General features: G+C 42.2%; 1 protein-coding gene across 2 annotated transcripts in view; it reads left to right on the top strand.

Annotated features, from left to right (window-relative positions):
- The first annotated feature begins 2477 nt into the window (after positions 1-2477).
- GPBP1 (GC-rich promoter binding protein 1) overlaps positions 2478-19807 on the top strand; it is a 35580-nt gene continuing 18250 nt past the window's right edge. For both annotated transcript variants that reach the window (XM_034440928.3, XM_060690687.2), the window contains exons 1-3: positions 2478-2905; positions 4036-4945; positions 6227-6289. The gene's annotated coding sequence lies outside the window, so the exon portion shown is untranslated. The remainder of the gene's footprint in view (positions 2906-4035; positions 4946-6226; positions 6290-19807) is intronic.

Here is a 19807-nt window from a genome sequence, read left to right on the forward strand (position 1 = left end):
TCAGGTGCTTGGCAACTGGCAGGTTATTTATGATAGTTACAACATTCTGTGCAGTGGTGAAATCCAATTTTTTTTTACTACTGGTTCTGTGGGCGTGGCTTGGTGGGCGTGGCAGGGGAAGGATATTGCAAACTCTCCATTCCCACCCCACTCCAGGGGAAGGATACTGCAAAATCCCCATTCCCACCCCACTCTGGGGCCAGCCAGAGGTGGTATTTGCTGGTTCTCTGAACCATTCAAAATTTATGCTACCGGTTCTCCAGAACCTGTCAGAACCTGCTGGATTTCACCCCTGCTCCTGCGGTCATGTGATCACCGTTTGTAGCTTTTCAGCCAGTTACCAACAAAGTCAATCAGGGGAGCTGCAGTGATTCACATTAACAGCTGTGGCAAAAAAGGTGATAAAATCAGGCACAACTCATTTAACTGCCTTGTTAGCAATGGGATGTCTGGTCCCAGTTATGGTTATAAATAAAGAACTACCTGTATTAAATAAAACATTCATTAAAAGGGGGTAGAGAAAACATTTGACCAACATCCATACCAGGAAGGCCTGGTGTACAGGTGATTTTTCAGCTGGTGTCTACAGCAAGTGATGGTAGGTGCTTCCTGAGTTTAAGGTGTGGTTGAAAGAATTCCAGAGTTCCACTGTCACTACAAAGGTGGCTGCTGATGTGCAGCTGTTAGAGGGCATTCAGTGGGTTGGGGTGTTGATGTTTTTTTTGGATACACATAGTTGGACTTCCTGCTTGTGTTCTTACAGGTGGATCTATTATGGCAAAAGCAAGTGCATAACTATGATCTATAATGTTAAAACACAACATGATTTAGATACCACAGCTGCTGGATTAACAATATGCAAAGTCCAAACTAAATATTCCACATTTTTCCTCTATATGCTCACATACTTTAAGAGCTTTTGCTTTTGTTTTTAAAATGCAATGTTTAACAGCTAGTCCTTGCTTATCAACTGATTATTCAACAACAGTTCAAAATTACACCCATGCAGAAAGAGGTGATTTATGACCGGTCCTAGTAACAGAGTTGCCAGTCCCAATTGTGGTTAATAAACGAGGACCACCTCTAGTGATTAAGAGTAAGACTAAGATGAAGACAATACAGGCTTAAGTCCATCTTAACTTTGCAAAGCAACTCTGGGTGGCTTATACATTTAAAGTTAGAGGAAGAAATGCTATCTTGAACTCCTGGAAATAGGGATGCAAATATAGACAGTAGCTCCCAGTATCAAGAGCATCTACTGCAGTAGTGGAATTTGTATTTTTAAAATGCTGATTTGTTTTATTTTATTTTATATTTATTTTATTTCGTCAAGCATGTATTTTATGATAGATACAAGTGTAAACATAATTGAAAAGGATACGAATAGAAGAAAACATTAGGACAGTGATGGTAGGCACGCTGGTGCGCTTATGCACGCCCCTTACAGACCTCTTAGGAATGGGGTGAGGTCTACAGTAGACAGTCTAAGGTTAAAGTTTTGGGGATTTGGGGAAGAAACCACAGTGTCAGGTAGTGCATCATTTGATGGCTGCTAAAATACTTAGCTTAAGTTTTGGAGTTCCTTGATTTTTTGGTCTTTGTCATGTACACCTCTTACAATTACACAAAATGCAAATCCACGATTTACTAGAATAATCCAATTTATTTGTTACATTTATTTGCTACCTATCTCGCCATGGGGCTCCTCTAGGTGGCTTACAACAATAAAAAGAAATGAAAAGTGTGTGAACAAGTACATAGAACAATAAGCAATGAAAGATAAAAAAAGAATACATTAATACGGTAACAAAGGTGGATGGTTGGAGAGCAGAGAGCAAGGTGAGGGAGAGGTGGAGTCTGCCATCAATCCCAGAACTGGATGGTAGACAATTGATGAATTAAAACGAAGAAATAAAAATAAATCGGCACAATTTGCTGAGAAACAAACTAGCCAGCCACATTTAAGCTCGGCCTATTATTTGAACCCCACAAAAAATGCTTATGCTGAACGAATCAATCTCATCTGCACAGGATGCTGCGGACCAGGAGCGCCCGTCCAGGAATTTAACGCTACAGTATTTTTTCCCCCCTCTGCGTTGATATGCTCCAGTTAGATGCGCTTCTTAAGCTGCAGGTAGGTATCATTTTGGGAAAGGATGGGTCGTTTATCTTTGAGATCGCACCGTTCTCGAGGCATCGGCCGATGACAAGTTTCTTTTGGCTGCTGTTTTCAGATCACAGCTGATCGCTGGTTCTCCGGAGAACAATTACGGTTGCGGGATTTAATATTAAGCAGAGCTATTGCGAGAAGCAATCCAGGACAAACGTATCCCGCGCAGGCAGAAGATGAGCGCATGGTTAAGGTTGGCTTCGTTGGTAGCATGGACTGGGGGGGGGGGAGGGGAAGCAGGGATTCCCTCTTCCAGCTGGAGTAGGCAGGAAAAGGGGATTCCCCCTTTCAGAATGCTCGGAAGTTCGGGATTGTTCCGAGTGACGTCACAGGAGGGTTGGAAGAATGAGGCGTTAGAAGCGCAGGGAAGGTCCGCGAAATTTCGTTCCGGGCCTCTTGAAGCCAGCGGGCATCCCTGCTTATCCCTCTCTGGGGCGATGCCCCACGTCTCCCGCTAGGCCGCTCTCGGACGGGAACCCTCCAAAACGGTCCGCCTTCGCCCCTTCCCGTCGTCTCTCCAGCTCGTGGCGGCGGCGGCGACGACGGCGGCGGCTGTAGTTACTGAACTCTCGCGAGGTTTCAGCGCAGGCCATCGCTTGCTGCGGCTCGGAGCGGCGCCATTTTGGGCTGGACTGACTGGTGCGAGGAGAGCTGTGCGCGCGGCGGGCGAGAAGAGGCGGCGGCAAAAGGAGCTTTCAAATTCGGGGGTCCCGCTTTTGTCTGGGAACTTTGCCGGTAGGTGGGAGCCACGCGGCCACCTCTCTGTCTCCTTGCTCGGCAGGCCGAGGGAAAAAGTAGCGTTGAAATGATGTTTGCGTCGGGGAGATGGGGGGGGGGGGCGGCGGCGGCGCTGGCGTTGGAAAGCGGGTGAGGGGAAGGAAGGAAGGCAGGCAGGTCCCCAGGGAAGGCGGGGGCGGAGAGCTGGGTCAAAGTCCACCGGGGAGGCCCGAGCTCGCCTCCTGGGAGCTGTTGCCGTCCCGAAGGCTTCCTCTCCGCCCGCCCAAAGCCGGAGCGTGTGGCCTTTTTTCGCCCCTGTCCTCTTCCTTCCGGGGCCCTCTGAAACCTGAGGCGCGGCTCTCTTTGGCCTTTACTTTAGCCTCCTTCAACGTCCGAAAAGGGCTCGGAAAAGAAAGGGGCTAGAAACCCCTCTTCGTGAAATTGAGGGAGCCAGGTGAGGAAACGAGGACTTATTTGTGCCCTACTTTACCGGAGTCCAAATTTTGGGGGTGGGAGTGGAAAGGCGAAGGGAAGAAGAGGAGGCAAACTGCGCGCTTTCCTGGGAGGGTTCAAGCAAACGAAAGCGGCGGGCCCTGGAGGGTTTTTTCCCCCCGACCTTTCTTCCTCCTGTCCGGCATTTTAACTTTCTTTGGCTTCGTGAAGTTGCAAGAGGAGCCTTTTGGACTTTTCTCACGAAAAGTAATCTGGCGGAGGAAGGGTCTCGGGCAAGCGTGCATCCTCCCCTCTCCAATCCCGAGATCTTGCTACTTATTGTTCGCTCCGGTTCTGTACTTTATTGGGTAAAAGAACTTGGATACAAAAGCCAAACACCCCCCCCCAAAAAAGATCCCTTCCGGTTCTCCCGTGGCCTTCCTCCTCCCGTGGCGGTGCTGCGTTTGTAGCCACGACTCTCACCGTGTGGGGGAGATCCTCCCACCAAACCTCCTTGGCTGCTGAATCCAGCACGCATTGGATCCGTCGTCGCCTCCCTAGTAGAGCTATCTTGTTCGCGGGGTGGGGGTGGGGGAAAGGGAAATTGTTTGGATGTATTTTAATAACGCATCGCTTCTCGATGTTATTTAGAGAGGAAAACTGACTAACGACGTGTTTTGTCTCTCTCTCTTTTTTTTGTGCCTCTTCCATTTTAGGTAATTCTCTAGTTTTGAACGTCGGGGTTATTTTTCATTGCTTCCGATTAAATGAGGAAAAGCTTTTTCAATTGAAAAGGACAATATTTTTTCCACCATGGAGTCGATCTGTTCCCTCACTTTCTACTTTGTGTTTTTCTGAAAACTTCAGAACTTAAAGCTTACGAACTTTTGAAATTTTTTCCCCCTTTTCATTGAAGACGCCTTGGACTAATTTTTGTCCCTATGGAATGGATAATTATATAAACTTCTTAGGCTCTGCATATTTGTTTGAAAACTCTTATTTTTCAGTTCAGAGAATTCAGGAAAAATTGAGATTGACTTATTTTGCCAATTATATTTAGAAATTATATTAGCTGTGGCTTCTAATTCTTCTGTTTTGGTTATAGTTGATGGCAACTCCTATTTAAATTTTTAGGAGGATTAATACTGCTGCTTTCAGTGAACCCTGTTTCCTACATGAAGGCAATGGACTTTATTTTTCATTTGCATTTGCTTTTTATATAAAGGAGCATTATGGAAATATTGAGATAGCTGCTGTGTGCTCATGCCTGAATTAACTCTTAGAAATGCACCTCATTTTGGATGTGGAATTTGTTCTGTTCTTTATGTCTTAAAAAGGGTATTTATTTTTTTATAGAGCTGATGCTCATTATCGTGCAAAATACATGGAATAGGAAAGTGAAGAAAACTTTGTTTCAGAAAACAAGCTACTAAAATCAGACTTGTTTGCTTCAAGAAATAACTTGGCAGAGTCCTTATATGTGAACAATGGGTAGCTGATTTTGGAGAGTCAGCTGTTTGCTACAGATGTAGTATCATTAGGGAGCTCAGGATATTTCAAGGGAAGCAAAACTGGAAAACAAATTTTGGGAAGTCGATGCCAATCTCTGCAGTACTCTTGGATTTTGTAAGTATTCATCCAAATACTATTTCTGTAGACTTTTAAGAGCATCAAGGTTGCTTGCTTGTGCTATTACAGCAACTTTTCTTTCTTAGAGGAATAGCAATATTTGATATTAAATTGAATATTTAAATATGCAGCTTGATTAATGCATGAATGTTTGAAATCACACTGAATTCAGGCTGAATTTCTTATATTTTAAATTTAAATAATGTTGTTCTGAAATAAGGTGTTCATATTCACATGTTCTGATCCTGATCCTTGTCAACATTTTTCAAATAGGAAACAGTTTATTCTTTTTGTTCCCTGTTTCCAACTTTTCCTTACACATGTATTTATATTGTGGCATATTAAAGCATATTATAGTGTCCTATAATGTCTAAGCTGAGAAACAGGTTTAATAAAGCAAGTTATTGACATTGAAACCGGATGTTTGAAAGAGTGCAGCTTTTTAAAAAACTCAATTAAGTGTGGCTGTTAAGGAAGTTATATTCCTAAACTTTGAGTGTGCAAAGACTGTCACTGAGATGTAATATTAATATTAGCATAGAAACTATTTTTTATTAATCTGAAAAATTGAAGCAATTGTTCGGAAGTTTTCTGTTGCTATAACAGCGTTTGCCATTGCACTTGATCCACTAGCCTTTTCTACACCAATCTAGATGTATGTCTGAACTGTAGAAAAGCTTGTAGAGATCTGGAATCTTGAGAAGATGTTCATGACTATATATAAGTCTATAAATATGTGTTCAGGACATAGTTGCTGAACAACTGTAAACGCAGAGAAAAGAACCATCTTCTTGTTTATAGATTAGCTACTATTTGTTGCAATGCATTACAGTATTTTCTAGCATGTTGTGTGAGTGGTAAGACTTTACTCAACAAAGATTTGATATTAAAGCCTATTTTTGCTACCTATTTTAGACAGCATTGCTGATGCGGAAACTTGGTTGCCTCCATAATGTTAGTATTTCATAGTCTCTTCCCTATCTGGATTATATTAGTGATGGTTTCCAGAATCTGGCAATAAGGTTAATAATTGGTGTTGCAAAGGACCAAAGACAAGGTGTGGAATCTTGTACAAAATAGAATTAGAATTAGTTTTAATTAGAAATATAATTTTTTCTTAGATTTTAACTGGGCTTTCAGAACATCAGTAGATTAATTTGACGTCGCTGAGAACTGATTAATAGTGATGGATAAATTTGTATTTGGTTTATATTTCTATTTAACAAAAACTCAATTAGGACAGATTATTTAATGCTTCAATATTTTTAAATCTTGCAGGTTTATTTTCAACAGAATCCAGTGCTACCTCATATAAAATGGACAAAGCAATCTAATTCAGAAGTAAGTACCAGTTTGTATGGTTTTTCCTGTTTCTCAGTTTAAATTACATATACTTAATAAATAAAACATACTTTGGGCTACTTAAACAGTAGTTTTAAATAATTTCTTATAGTTGCCAATTTAATTACTTTAAAGTCTTAAATCATATTAAATGTCTCTAGCAAATAACTTTGTTTAGTGAGTACATAACATTTTTACATTAAAAGATAAATGGAATTTAAATTGGAATTTCCTTTTTACAATTTTCTATTTTTATATATCTGTGTTGCTCAAAGCATACTTTCCCCTATATTTCTACTTCCTGACAAATAGACAATCTAATTGTGAATTGGGGTATTATGTAGGCTTTATCAAAAGGTTAGAAGGAAGGACATGTATTCATAATACACTGCTCAAAAAAATAAAGGGAACACAAGCAGAAGACATCCGAGATCTGAATGAATGAAATAGCCTTATTAAATACTTTGTTTGTTACATACAGTAGTTTTGTGTTCCCTTTAGTTGTTTGAGCAGTGCATAAACTATGTAAAGAACAAAGTATTTAATAAGGCTATTTCATTCATTCAGATCTCGGATGTCTTCTGCTTGTGTTCCCTTTATTTTTTTGAGCAGTATAATTAAAATGACTATGCACTCAGTGCTTTGGATTTGATTCCAAGGAAGCATTTCAGAGTATTCATGTAATGCTCTGAAACATTTAAAGCAGCTGTGTCTTTTCCCAGAGTCATGAAATAGCTTCGATGGGTAGCTGTGCAATTTTAAAAAAAGAGTAGTTGCTGGGTTGTTGGAGAAAGGTATATTCATGCTTCTGAAGCCTGTTTTTGAGATTGAATTTAAAGAACCAAGTGACCTTATTTTTAATTAGAAGAAAATGACATGCATTTAGTTTTATGTGCAACTTAATAAATTAACCAAGTATATTTGGGGCCATGATTCAAAGAGATATGTATGTCATTATACTCTCGATGCACATTTGAAAATGCATCTCAAAATTTGAAACTGCATATTACATTTAAAAAAAAATCAGAAATTCTTAGTGGGGCATTCAGAGGAAAAATATTTGTGATAGCATTATGACAAATTGTGGTCGTATTTCCAAGTTCTGTTTTTCATTGTTCTAGAACCGACACATTTGTATGTAAAATTTGTGGCATGCTATTATTAATTGCAGACAGTCTTTGCTTAACAATGTTAATTGGGACCAGAAACTGGCATTAAGCAATGCAGTCATAAATTGAAAATTCACATGATTGTGACTTGCAACTTCCTGCTAGCTTCCCCATTGACTTTGCTTGTGGGAAGCCATCCGGGAAGGTTGCAAATCGTATTCACATGCAACAACAATACAAGAAATAATTGTAACTATCATTGGTTCAGCGCTATTATAGGTTTGAATGGTTGCTGAGTGAGTGTTTGATAAATGAGGACCACCTGTATCTGTCTCACAATTTCAGCAAATGTAAACAAAAATGTATACAAATGTATATAAAATCTTATCAGGGTCTTTTTAGTTCAGTTCTGTTAGGATTCATGTTTATAAAGTTTTGTGGTAGCTGAAGCAAGAAGTTGATGGTAAGACAGAACAGCAGAACATGCGAGAACACTAGTTTTTCAGATATATATATGCAAATTCCTTCTAGCCAGGTTTTACCTACATAAGCTAAGATGTTCTTCAGCCCTAGTTCTGTGAAATCTCATGCACAAGTTTCTGGGATGAAATGAGATTTCACAGAACTAGGGCTGAAGAACATCTTAGCTTACGTAGGTAAAACCTAGCTAGAAAGAATTTGCACATAAAAGCCTACGAAAAAGGAAAAAAGAATATATGAGAATATATATATATATATATATATATATATATATATATATATATATATATATATATATATATATATATATATATATATGCATGTGTTGCAATTAAGAGTAGAGAAATGACAGAAATGAGTTGCAGTTCTTGTCAGTTGCAAACACAGTAACTTTTAATTCCATTAAAAAGATGATGTACACATTTTCCAGACCAAATCCTTTCTTGTTCATGAATTCATTGTATAACCTTATGCAAACTATCCATTCTGCCATCCCATCTGCAGTACTAGGGATAAGTCTCATTATTTTTTCTAAAATGGCTGTGAGGATTATTAAGATAAATACTTTAAAAAGGCAGAAAAACTTCAAAAATCCAATATTTAACATTTTTATGACATTTGTATTCTATATTTTCTCCAGAATTCTCCAGAGTAACAGCTCTGTTGAGTAGGAAACATGTTTTATTTGAAGTTTTATATACTAAGCTTAATTGCTTAGTAAGGATTTCAACTTGAGCTGCTTGTCCCAAAGTGGATTGTTACTACTTTGTTGTTGGGTGTTTAGGTGACTTATGTCTCTATTGAAGTTTGTCTGCAATATAGCCACTTTTAAAGGAGGCTTGGTATGTGTAGGAGTGGGGATTGGATTGAGAAGGACTAATTAGACAAGAAAAGAAGATTCTTTTATTTTTTTTAACAGCAGTAAGAATAAACTGATTTCAACAGATGGAGTTTTTTGTACTTTTGAGTGACAATCTGCATTTATGAGACTATTCAAAAGCATGGGCATGCTAAATTAATGAAGAGGAAAAATGGTCCCCTGATGTCCCAAGGCTCTGTGAAGCACATTTTTTGTAATTTACATTATCACAATTGCCAAAAATGGTTTTTTAAAATTATGAAGTGAAAAACACGAAAATATAGTCCCTAGATAGTCTTCATGTAGTTAGTTATAAGATTAACAAATCCTCCAATTTAGGAAATGGATGGAGGAAATCTGCATTCAACCCTTTATTTTTTCAAGTTCTGTTAAGTGCAAGTCTTGGCTACCACAAAAAAATGTGTGCTTTTACTTAGGTGATAAAACACATGTTTTCAGTGTGTTATTTATTTATTAAATTTATTTGCCACCTGTGGGGTTATTCTGTATATATGCAAACACAGCTGTAAACAGATAAAACCAATAATAAAACCTTACCTAATCCTTAATGAGTTTAACATGAAATAAATATTACTTTGGTGCTGTTGTTAATTGTGAAAAAAACAAAATATATTGACAATTAGGTTACTCTGGACAACATCTGGGCAGTAATTGCACGATCCAATCTGGGTCGATCACTGGGACCAGAGGTTTAGTCTTCCAAACTTTTGGACTTGTGCTGGAGCCTATTGTCAGGGGAACTTCTACGTGCTTTGGGTTTGCATCATATTTATGTGTGGCTGTCCTATTGTGTTGATGTCTGGCTGTTTTTATTTATTATTGTTTATTAATTCAATTTGTATGCCGCCCCTCTCCGAAGACTCAGGGCGGCATACAAATTCGTGCTTCCAAGTCATCAGGCTCCTAAATACCTGATAAGCTGATAGTAAATCACTCCTGTTGTCTGGCAAGTGGCCTGCTTCTCAAGTTTCAATCATTTCCCTGGCTGTTTTTTTATCTACATGACCAACAACTTTAGAAGCTGTGAAATTGAATACATGTCCTTATTCATTGCAGTGAGAGGCTGAGTTTGGGTCTTCTCGTCTGACTGCTCCCTTGTATTCTTGCAATCTGGTGGTTAACTTCCCTGTCTCCCTACATAGTGACAGGGGCAATCCATGCAAGGGATCAGGTAGATTACATTAGCAGTAACTTCCACCTCCAAGTGATCTTTGCAGTGCATGATTTGCCTCGTATGGTACCTCTGGACGGTGTGCAATGCCCACTTGCAGATGTCGGAAGCTGTATTGCACTGCTTCCTAAATGTTTTTGATGTATGGCAGGATGTGTCATATAGTTGGTCTTATATCTTCTTCATTTCTCTTCCTTGCATGTTGCACAGGCATCTTGTAATAAATGTTTGTGGGTACCCATTTGGCCTGAATTATCTATGTAGATAGATACCTTCTCTCCAGTTGTGTAGCTTGCTGGTTCTCACAGTGCCATATAATGTTCTGATGCAACTCTTTTTGTGTGACAATGGATGATTACTGTTAAAACTAAGAATGCATGGAGTGTTGGTAGCCTTGCGATAAACTGTGTTTTCAATAATTTTGTAATTAATTGGGTTTTGTTTCATTTCCCATTAAAAAGAAACAATGTATATAAAAATGTCATTTTAGGTTATATGTAAAGAACCTGATAGACTTGAATAGAATGACAGATCTTCAGCTTCAGCTTCATAGAGTCTTTAATTAAAATATTAAAATAGACACACAAAGAAGTCTATTGGGGTAAACTATGATATACATGAATGATATGAGGTTTTATAACTAATTTAAAGGGTATCATTGAATTATTGGCATTCCTCACTGCCCTTTTCTCTCTGTTCTGCCCAATCTATTGCATTTAGGTTGTAAATGGTACCAGACTATATTGTCCGTTCCCTAAGTTAGCAACCTATGATGTTTGAGACACGTATATATGTACTATATTTGTTTAAATGTGCTTCTAATGCTCAGCTTACTTTCTGGAAAATGTGTATTAAATAATACCTAGTAATGTATTATTTAACTGTGACGGCTACGCGGTTAAAGATGCTGAGCTTGTTAGCTGGAGAGCTGACAGCCTTGTTCAAGACCCAAACTCTGCGCAACAGCATGAGCTCTATTAATTGCCCCAGCTCCTGCCTACCTAACAATTCCAAAACCTGCAATGCAAGTACGTTAATAGGTACAACTTTGGTGGGAAGATAACCCATGCTGGCCACATGACCATGGAAATGGTCTTCAGATAACGCTGGCTCCCTCAGCCAAGAAATGGAGATGAGCACCATGCTCTGGAGTCAGTCACGACTGACAGAGAAACCTTTACCTTAGCAATGTGCACATACTATTGTTCGAAGCACCAAAATGTTTGGATTATTTTTATGGACTGTGCTGATTTGGCTATCTTTTGGAGGGCTGTTCAAATAATTAAATAATAAACATTCTTGGACAGGAAGCAGTGTACAGATAGTTCTTGGTTAACAATTCATTCAGTGACCGTTTAAAGTTACAGTGGTGCTGAACAAACGGTAGCTATGCCTGGTCAGTGAAGTTATGATTGTTGCAACACTCCCACAGTCATACAATCAACATTTGGGTGCTCCCACTTGCATTTATGCAGGGGCACTTCAGCTCCTCTTACCCACCTATCTCCTCCCCTTGTGCTGCACAGCTGGCCTTGCTGCTCCCAGCTGACCTTTGTCACTTTCTTCCTCCTGTCTGAAAGTGTGCCCAGCCTGGCCCTTCCTGAGGCAAACTATTATGACATGACTGCAAGAATCTACTTACTTGCAAACATTAAGAAAATAGTGTGTTGACTTAGGATTCAGCATGGATTTATCAAGAATAATTTATATATATATATATATATATATATATATATATATATATATATATGTGTGTGTGTGTGTGTGTGTGTGTGTGTGTGTGTGTGTGTGTGTGTGTGTGTGTGTGTGTGTACACACAGTTAATATCTCGGGTTTCTTCCCGTGTAATTGTAAACATATCCTTAAAAGGGTAGTAGTGACGTTTCGACGAAATCACATTCGTCATCTTCTGGCTGAAGTTCTCGGTTTGGTACTTATGGGCAAACTGTATGATCGTAACTGACGTTTTTCTATGAAAAGAGGCAAAGGTGTATTCTGATTGGTCGGCAGTGTTGTTGTACTCTGATTGGCTGATGACGTTGCTGTATTTTGATTGGGTGGAAGCGCTGATGCTTGGTTGTGGTAACCAAGCATCAGCGCTTCCACCCAATCAAAATACAGCTACGTCATCAGCCATTTAGAATACAACAACACTGCCGACCAATCAGAATACACCTTTGCCTCTTCTCATAGAAAAACGTCAGTTACGATCACACAGTTTGCCCATAAGCACCAAACCGAGAACTTCAGCCAGAAGATGACGAATGTGATTTCGTCGAAACGTCACTACTACCCTTTTAAGGATATGTTTACAATTACATGGGAAGAAACCCGAGATATTAACTGTACACACATATATACCCATGAAAACTTACATAAACAAATATAGATAGATAGATAGATAGATAGATAGATAGATAGATAGATAGATAGATAGATAGACAGACAGACAGACAGACAGAGAGGGGGGGAGGGGGGGAGGGAGGGAGGGAGGGAGGGGGGGAGGGAGAGAGAGGGGGGAGGGAGGGGATTGTACAAGGCGTTGTACTTTTCTTCAATTTTATATCACAAGAATACTGTGATGTACAGTGGATAAGACATAATAACTTAAAGTGGTACAAAATGAGTTTTTGAGCTGAATTTGAACTTTAATGGGTCTTATTGGTCTTCTTTAGAAAGGTAGTTTGGTCTAGTGGTTAAGACAGCAGGCTAGAAAATAGGAGACGGTGAATTCTAGTCCTGCCTTAGTCATGAAAGCCAGGTGGGTGACTTTGGCTCAGTCACTCTCAGCTCAATCCACCTCACAGGTTTGTTGCGGGGAAAATAGGTGGAGAAAGGTATGTTGGATATGTTTGCTGCCTTGAGTCATTTGTGAAAATAATAAAGGCAAGATGCAATAAATGAATAAATAAATAAATAACCACCATAATTGCTGCATCAAACTGATAGTTTTTTTAATCCCAAAGGCTGGCACACTGTATGAGAGGAGCAGCCACTCCTGCTGAGTGCTTTGCAGAAGTGGCTGTGAAACTAGTCTGTCCAATTATTATGCAAATATGCCATCTGTATCTGGGGGAGAGATGCCTTGGCTAGGAAGATTCTGGCTCACTTGGGCAGGAAAGTGTGGGTAGTAACATCCTAGTAATAAATCAGAGAGGAAAATACATTGGAGGTGGGCCACTCTCAGGGAAGACAAGTGTTGGTGTCTTAAATTGATTTGTGTTCCAGCCTCCTGGATTCGAATACCCAATATCTGGTCATGAGACCACCTGTGGCCCAGCTTATGTCTTGCTATTTAATGCCTGGTTGGTTTGTATTAAAGTTTACCTCATGTAAGAGTTAATAATGGAACAGAGAGCTGCCCTGGTGTGTATAACTAAAGCGTGGCTGGATATGGAAAAGAGGTTCCCCCTTTGGACATAGCCCAGCCAGGTTTCAGGTGTGGCAGTGTATTGGGGACTTTGATATATAGTTTATCTGAAGCTTCAGTTGCTGTTTGGTATGTGAGGACAACTATAATCTTAGACCAGATTGCATCTTTGCAACCCCTTCCTGTATACACGTAGATTTCGATGTATGACCAAAATTGAGCACAAAATTTTTGTTGCTAAGCAAGGCCGTTAAGTGAGTTTTGCCCTTTTTTATGAATTTTTTTGCTACAGTTGCTAAATGAATTACACAGTTGTTAAGTAAATCCAGCTTCCTCCCATTGATTTTGCTTGTTGGAAGCCAACTGGGAAAGTTACAAATGGTAATCACATGACCAAGAAATAGTGCAACTGTTATAAATACATGCCAGTTGCCCGGTGCCTGAATTTTGATCATGTGACCAGGGGGATGCTGCAACAGATGTAAGTGTGGAAAAATAAATTACTTTCTTCAATGCTGTTGTAACTTTAAATGCTTACTAAACAAATGGGGTTAAGTTGGGGACTACCATTACTGACCCTGGAGCACCTCCTGATTTTTAAGAGGAGTCCGGAGATGGAGTGAGAGAAGAGGTGCCTTGAGTGCACCTGGTAGAAAACAAAGAGCAATTCTGACTGAATACAGGTAAAAGCGTTAATTAGGGATTACCTTGTGGTGTTAATAGTAGCAAAATGTTATTTTTCTGATCACTGCCAGCCAGTGGCATGCTTAGGTTGACCTAGATCCTCTTGGGCAGCGATCCCCAACCTCCAGTCCAAGGCCCAAGGCCGGTCCAAGGCCCATTTGGAACCAGGCTGTGGAAGTGGTGGGCAAGCACAAGCGCGATGCTGCATTTGTAAAAGCGGTGTGTGTGCACCAAACTATCCCTTCTCCCCTCTCGCCCCGTTGCTGCTGCCACTGCCTCTGCAAGTCTGCCGAGCTGGAAAGGTTGTGGAACACTGCTCTTGGGGAAAAAGAGTCCAGAAGACATTTGCAGGTCTATTGTGAGCAATATTCTAACATCTAGCAAATAGGGTTGCTTGGATCTGCTCTGAATGGATTGGGTGTACAGATCCTACAGAATTTATTTATTTATTTATTTATTTATTTATTTATTTATTTATTTATTTATTTATTTTTCATATTTGTATACCGCCCTACCCCCGAAGGACTCAGGGTGGTGAACAGCCATAATAAATACAAATACATATAGAAGTTAAAAACTATTAAGAAACAGATTAAGTAATTTAGGCTCAAAGATTAAAAACATCCAAATTTATCTAAAGAGGTTTAAAACCCAATTTAAAAGCCAGTTTAAAAGCCAATTAAAAAGGGAGAGTTAGGCCAGACCAGCTTGTTGGATTAATTGATTAAAGTACTGTCTGTCTGGAGAGACTTTGAGTGTGTCTGAAGTCTGTCTGAAGAAGTAGTCAGAGTCCTCAGAATTGTTTACTCTCACATGTTTGTTTCATCCATGTTCCTCTTAACTCATCAAGGCCATAATGAAAAGTGGAAGTGAGTGTAGTTGGACTGAGATAATGGTTAATTAATCCGTATAAGAAGGGGCAGTCTTCTCAAAAAACCATTGCTTAACCAGGCAGTAACTCGACAATTTACATCCAGTTTCCAACCTTTGCTTTTTACAGAAGACTATAAAGATGTGGTCAGGCTGCAACTACCAAGGGGTCTGAACGATTGTGTGGACCCTTTTCATTCATGATTCAGGCATAGTCATAATATGGAGACAACATTGATTTCTAAAGGCCTTGGGATGGCTGTATAGCTCAGTACTGGCCTTCTTGGTTTCTTGGTGGCATTTAATATGATGATGGTATCTGGCTTAAGTATGCTCATTTTCTTTTCATATTTTCTAGCAACATTATAAACTCACCAACTCCATATTATAATGTAACAAAATTTTAATATTGAATTCTCAGTTCAATCTCCAATATTTTTATTACATTGTATTAAATTTTACTAAACCATATAGTCTTCAGAGTATAGAGAGTTAACTTTAGGCTTCTTACCAGAAAGGCGGATCAATTCCTTTCTTGGAAGACCATTTTACCAAATTGTGGGAATATGTTTTGATGTCCAGAATAACTGTACCTAAAAAGTTAATCTAATGCGTAATTTAGTTCTGATTAAAAACCATTTTCTGGACTTAATATAGACTTTCATTTTTTCTATATATGAGGTTTGAATTTTAACTACATAGGATATTTTAATTTGAATAGATTCCTAGTATTGAATTAATTTACTATAGCTTATAATTTTACTTTTAAAAGCATTTTTTCATCAGAAGAGGTTGTAGAAAAAATGCTTTTAAAAGTAAAAAAAAAAAAAAAAGCCTCTGATGATCATGCGGCTCAGCTGGGCATGGGTGTGTGTGTGCAGGGGTTTTTGCTACCGGCTCTCCGAACCACAACCTGCCATCGCTACCGGATCGGGCGATACGGTCTGAACCGGGAGCATTTCATCCCTGCTGTAACACCCTGGTCAAGTCCCAGGTGGGGTAGTGGTGTACTGTCGGGGGCTTTAATTTGGAGGCCCCCCTGAAGAAGGCTTGTACCCTTGGTGGTGAGCGAGGGAGCCTGAGTCCCCAAACCTCAAAACTGAGGCCAGGACTGCGACCTGACGTTGTAATGTGTTTGGGGATAGCCCCTTTTCCAGGCCCTCCTGGAAAAATTTCAGTACATCCGCTACTGAGACCAAGGTAGGGTCTATGTGTTCTTTAGCACACCAGTCAGTAAAAGTCTTCCAAGTCGCATTGTAAATGCGCATAGTAGAAGGCTGCCTGGCCGCCTGGATCATCTGTATGACCCTGTTGGAGAACTTCTCCCGTTTCAGGAGTCTCTGTTCAACCACCAAACGGTCAACTGGAGCCACTGAGGCTCCGGATGGATGATAGGGCCTTGGCTGAGGGAGACCCTCTCTGGGGGAATCCTTCAGGGTCTGGTGACTGACAGGCCGACCAGGTCAGCGAACCACAGTTTGGGCCAGTGGGGAGCTACCAACAGGACCTCAGCACTCTCCGACAGCACTTTCCTGATTATTGCTGGGAGCAGAGGAAGGGGAGGGGAGGCATACAAGAGGCCCTTGGGCCAAGAGCATCTCAGCGCATCTACCTCTTCCACCCCTGGTGCTGGGAACATCGCATAGAATCTGGGAAGGTGAGTGTTCCAGAAGAGATCCAGAACCAGATGGCCAAACCATTCTGCTAGTTCTGCGAACAGACTGGGGTGTAGATCCACTTGGATCCACTCCGACTAATTGACAGCTCAGCTCAACCAGTCTGCCTGCACGTTGGAGTCCCCCGCAATGTGGTCTGCCCATATCGATAAAAGATGAGTCTCTGCCCACCGGCACAGGGTCTCTGCTTCCTTCATGAGGGACGTCGACCGAGTCCCCCCATGCCAATTGATGTGGGTTTCATTGTGATATTTTCTGTCAGGAGGACATGGTGACTCGCAACCTCCTGCTGGAATGTCTTGAGGGCCAAACAGGCCACCCTGACCTCCAGCCAATTTATATTTTGGCGGAGCTCCTGCTGTGTCCACCTTCCTTGGCAACTTGGGCCCCACAGTGGGCCTCCCAGCCAAAAAGGCTGGCATCTGACATTACCATCAGTCTGTCTGGCTTCCTGTAAAAACAGGCCCTCTTGATGGCTCTGGACCCCCACCAACAGAACGAGCAAAGCACCCCCGGTGGTACCCGAACCCTTGCCATTGAGGTGCTGTGGCCCGCCCTCTGGTAGGGGAGCAGAAACCATTGGAGAGGCCTGGCATGGAACCTTGCCTAAGGCACTATGGCCAGACAAGAAATCATCTTCCCCAGCAGTTGGGACAACAGCGTCACTGGAACCGCCCCATCACTTTGAATTTGGTGTATCAAGGTCATGATACTGTCCTGGCACTCCTGAGAAAGAAAACCTGGCTGGCCATCGTGTCTATAAGTGCCCCTAAGTGCACCAGTCTTGTCGAGGGTACCAGGTGGCACTTGTCCAGGTTGTTGGAGAATCTGTGATCTTGAAGGATCCGGATCGTTGTGGCCAGATCCCTTTCCACCATTGGCCAGGAGGACACCTGGATAAGCAAATCACCCTAGAAATACTGTATCCTTATAGGGATCGTCCTAAGGTATGCTGCCAGAGCTGCCATGAGCTTGGTGGCCCAATGCCAGTCTGAATGGCATAACAAAACTTCAGGAATTGTCTGTGATTTGGACGAATAGGGATGCCTCCGCCAAATCCACAGAAGTCAAGAAGTCCCCTTCCTGGATCCCTCCTAGAATGGAATTGAAGGGAGTGCATCTTGAATCTTCTGTACACCAGATACCTGTTGAGTACCTTGAGATTCAGAATAGCCCTCTGTTAGAGTGGCAATTAATCCCATTCTGCTTTGGGGTAATTGCACCTTGATTAGAGAATGGATTGTGACTTTTCCCTTGGAGTATACTTTAAGAAAATAAACCCGAGATATATTCTAATAAACACATTTTATTATAAAGAAAGTAAAAACATCTTACTAGCTAATGATTACATCTTGGCAGCGTTCCTGCCGTACCTCTTGGCAGGCGAACAAAAAAAGTTAGAAGAAAGTGAAAGAATGTGGAAGAAAGAATGTGGACATGCGCAGTAGCATCAGAGATAAGAAGCTCTGCATCTACCGTAAGTCTTAGAATGGGAGCACAGCTGACAAATAGAAAAAAACGCAGTGACACCCTCCACCCCCGAGGTCTTTGGGATGACAAACAAAATTGAATAGAAGCCCAGCCCCCGCTGTTCCAGCGGAACTGGCTGAATGGCCCAAATATCCAGCAAATGCTGGATTGCCGCTTCCATGAGGTCCCGTTTTACCAGTTCTCCGGAAATGGGATAGCAGAGGAAAAACCTCAGAGGAGGGGAGAGGAATTTCAAGGAGAGTCCTGATCGTATCGTCTCCCTGACCCAATGTCACTTGTGGCGTCAAAAACCTCTGCCACTGTTGCCTCGGAAGCTGTGGCTGTTGTCTGCCCCTGCCTCCAAAGGCAGGTCTTTTGGTCTGGTACCCGGACTGGGATAGGAAGGGCCTCTGTTGTCGGGGAAAGGTCTCCCCAGCTCCCCCCAGCTGAAAGGATGGCCGCCTGAAGTATGGCGAGTATCGGGAATCTGCCCGTCTGCCTTGAGAAGGGAGAAACTTCCATTTGTCTCTGGTTTCCACTAGTAACGGGTCCAGAGACTGCCCAAAGAGGCTTTCCCACTCAAAGGGGGATGAAGCCAACTTCCACATGTTTTTGGTGTCCATGCGGCAGTGACGTAGCCACATGCGTTGGGCCGTCACCAAAGATGCCATGGCCCTCTCTTAAAATTTCACGAAGGCCAAATTTGCGTCTGCGGTGTACTCCATTGCTGCAAGGATCTTGCAGAGATCCTGATGCGCCCTAATATCTTCTGGTGGTATACGGGACTGCAGCTGTCTGAGCCAGTGCACCGACACCCTGGTGAAAAAAGACGCAGCGGTCGAGGCCCGGATTGCCCAGGAGTCTGTCTGATGAGCCCTGTGGAGGGCCATCTCCTCCTTCCATCCCCCCACCTTCAAGGCATCCTCCATGTCTGGTGGAAGGACAGATGAGGAAGTCAAGGCTCAACTGGTGTATCAACCTTCGGACCTGTACCATGTTTAGGAGGTCAGAGTCCACGCCATAAAGCATGTTCTCCGGACCGATGGGCCAGGAGGCCATGGCAGATGAGGCCCACTGCCTCCTCCTCCTCCCATATCACCTCCAGGAACATCCTGGGAATCGGGATGGTGTCTGCCTCCACGGCCTGTTCTGTGAGCTGATTCAATGCTCTGAATCAGGAGTCCAATGACGATGGTTGTGAGCCCACAATGGCCGATGACAATGATTGGGAATCCAAAATGACCAATCCCTCAAAGCTACAATCCGCCTTCGTGGAGAGCCAAGGGGCCGCCAAAGGTTCCAAGTAGACAAGGCCTGCTTCAGAGCAGCAGCGCTGGTTAAAAAGGCTTGTCTGCGAGCCTTCTGGTGTCAAGCAGCTGGGGCCCCCATCTGCCGCCGTGGAGAGCCCTGCCACACAGCTGATGAGCTCAGTGTGGCAAAGTACAGCAACCACTCAGGCCGCGGCATCTGCCTCCTACTGCAACTCAGCAAGGACTGCGCTAAGGCTCGCTGAGGCTAGCATGGTCCAAATGGCTCCAGGCTCTGATCCGCTGCAGCGGAGAGCCTTGCTGGGCCTCTGAGGGGCGCAGCACGGCAAACCATGGCTGCTTGAGGCTAGGATCACTCCAACTCCTCCTGCTGCAGCTTAAGAAGCGAGTTGCGCCAAGGCTCGTTAAGGCTGGCATGGCCTGAGTGGCTCCAAGCTCAGTCCGCGGCAGCGGAGAGCTCCGCCACACAGCTGATGGGCGCAGCATGCCAACTTCAGAATCAACACAGGCTGTGGCTCCCTGGAGCTAGGAGCGTGCCAA

This window comes from Pantherophis guttatus, chromosome 2 (assembly GCF_059756535.1).
Source record: "Pantherophis guttatus breed Tessera chromosome 2, ASM5975653v1, whole genome shotgun sequence".
Taxonomy (NCBI): domain Eukaryota; kingdom Metazoa; phylum Chordata; class Lepidosauria; order Squamata; family Colubridae; genus Pantherophis; species Pantherophis guttatus.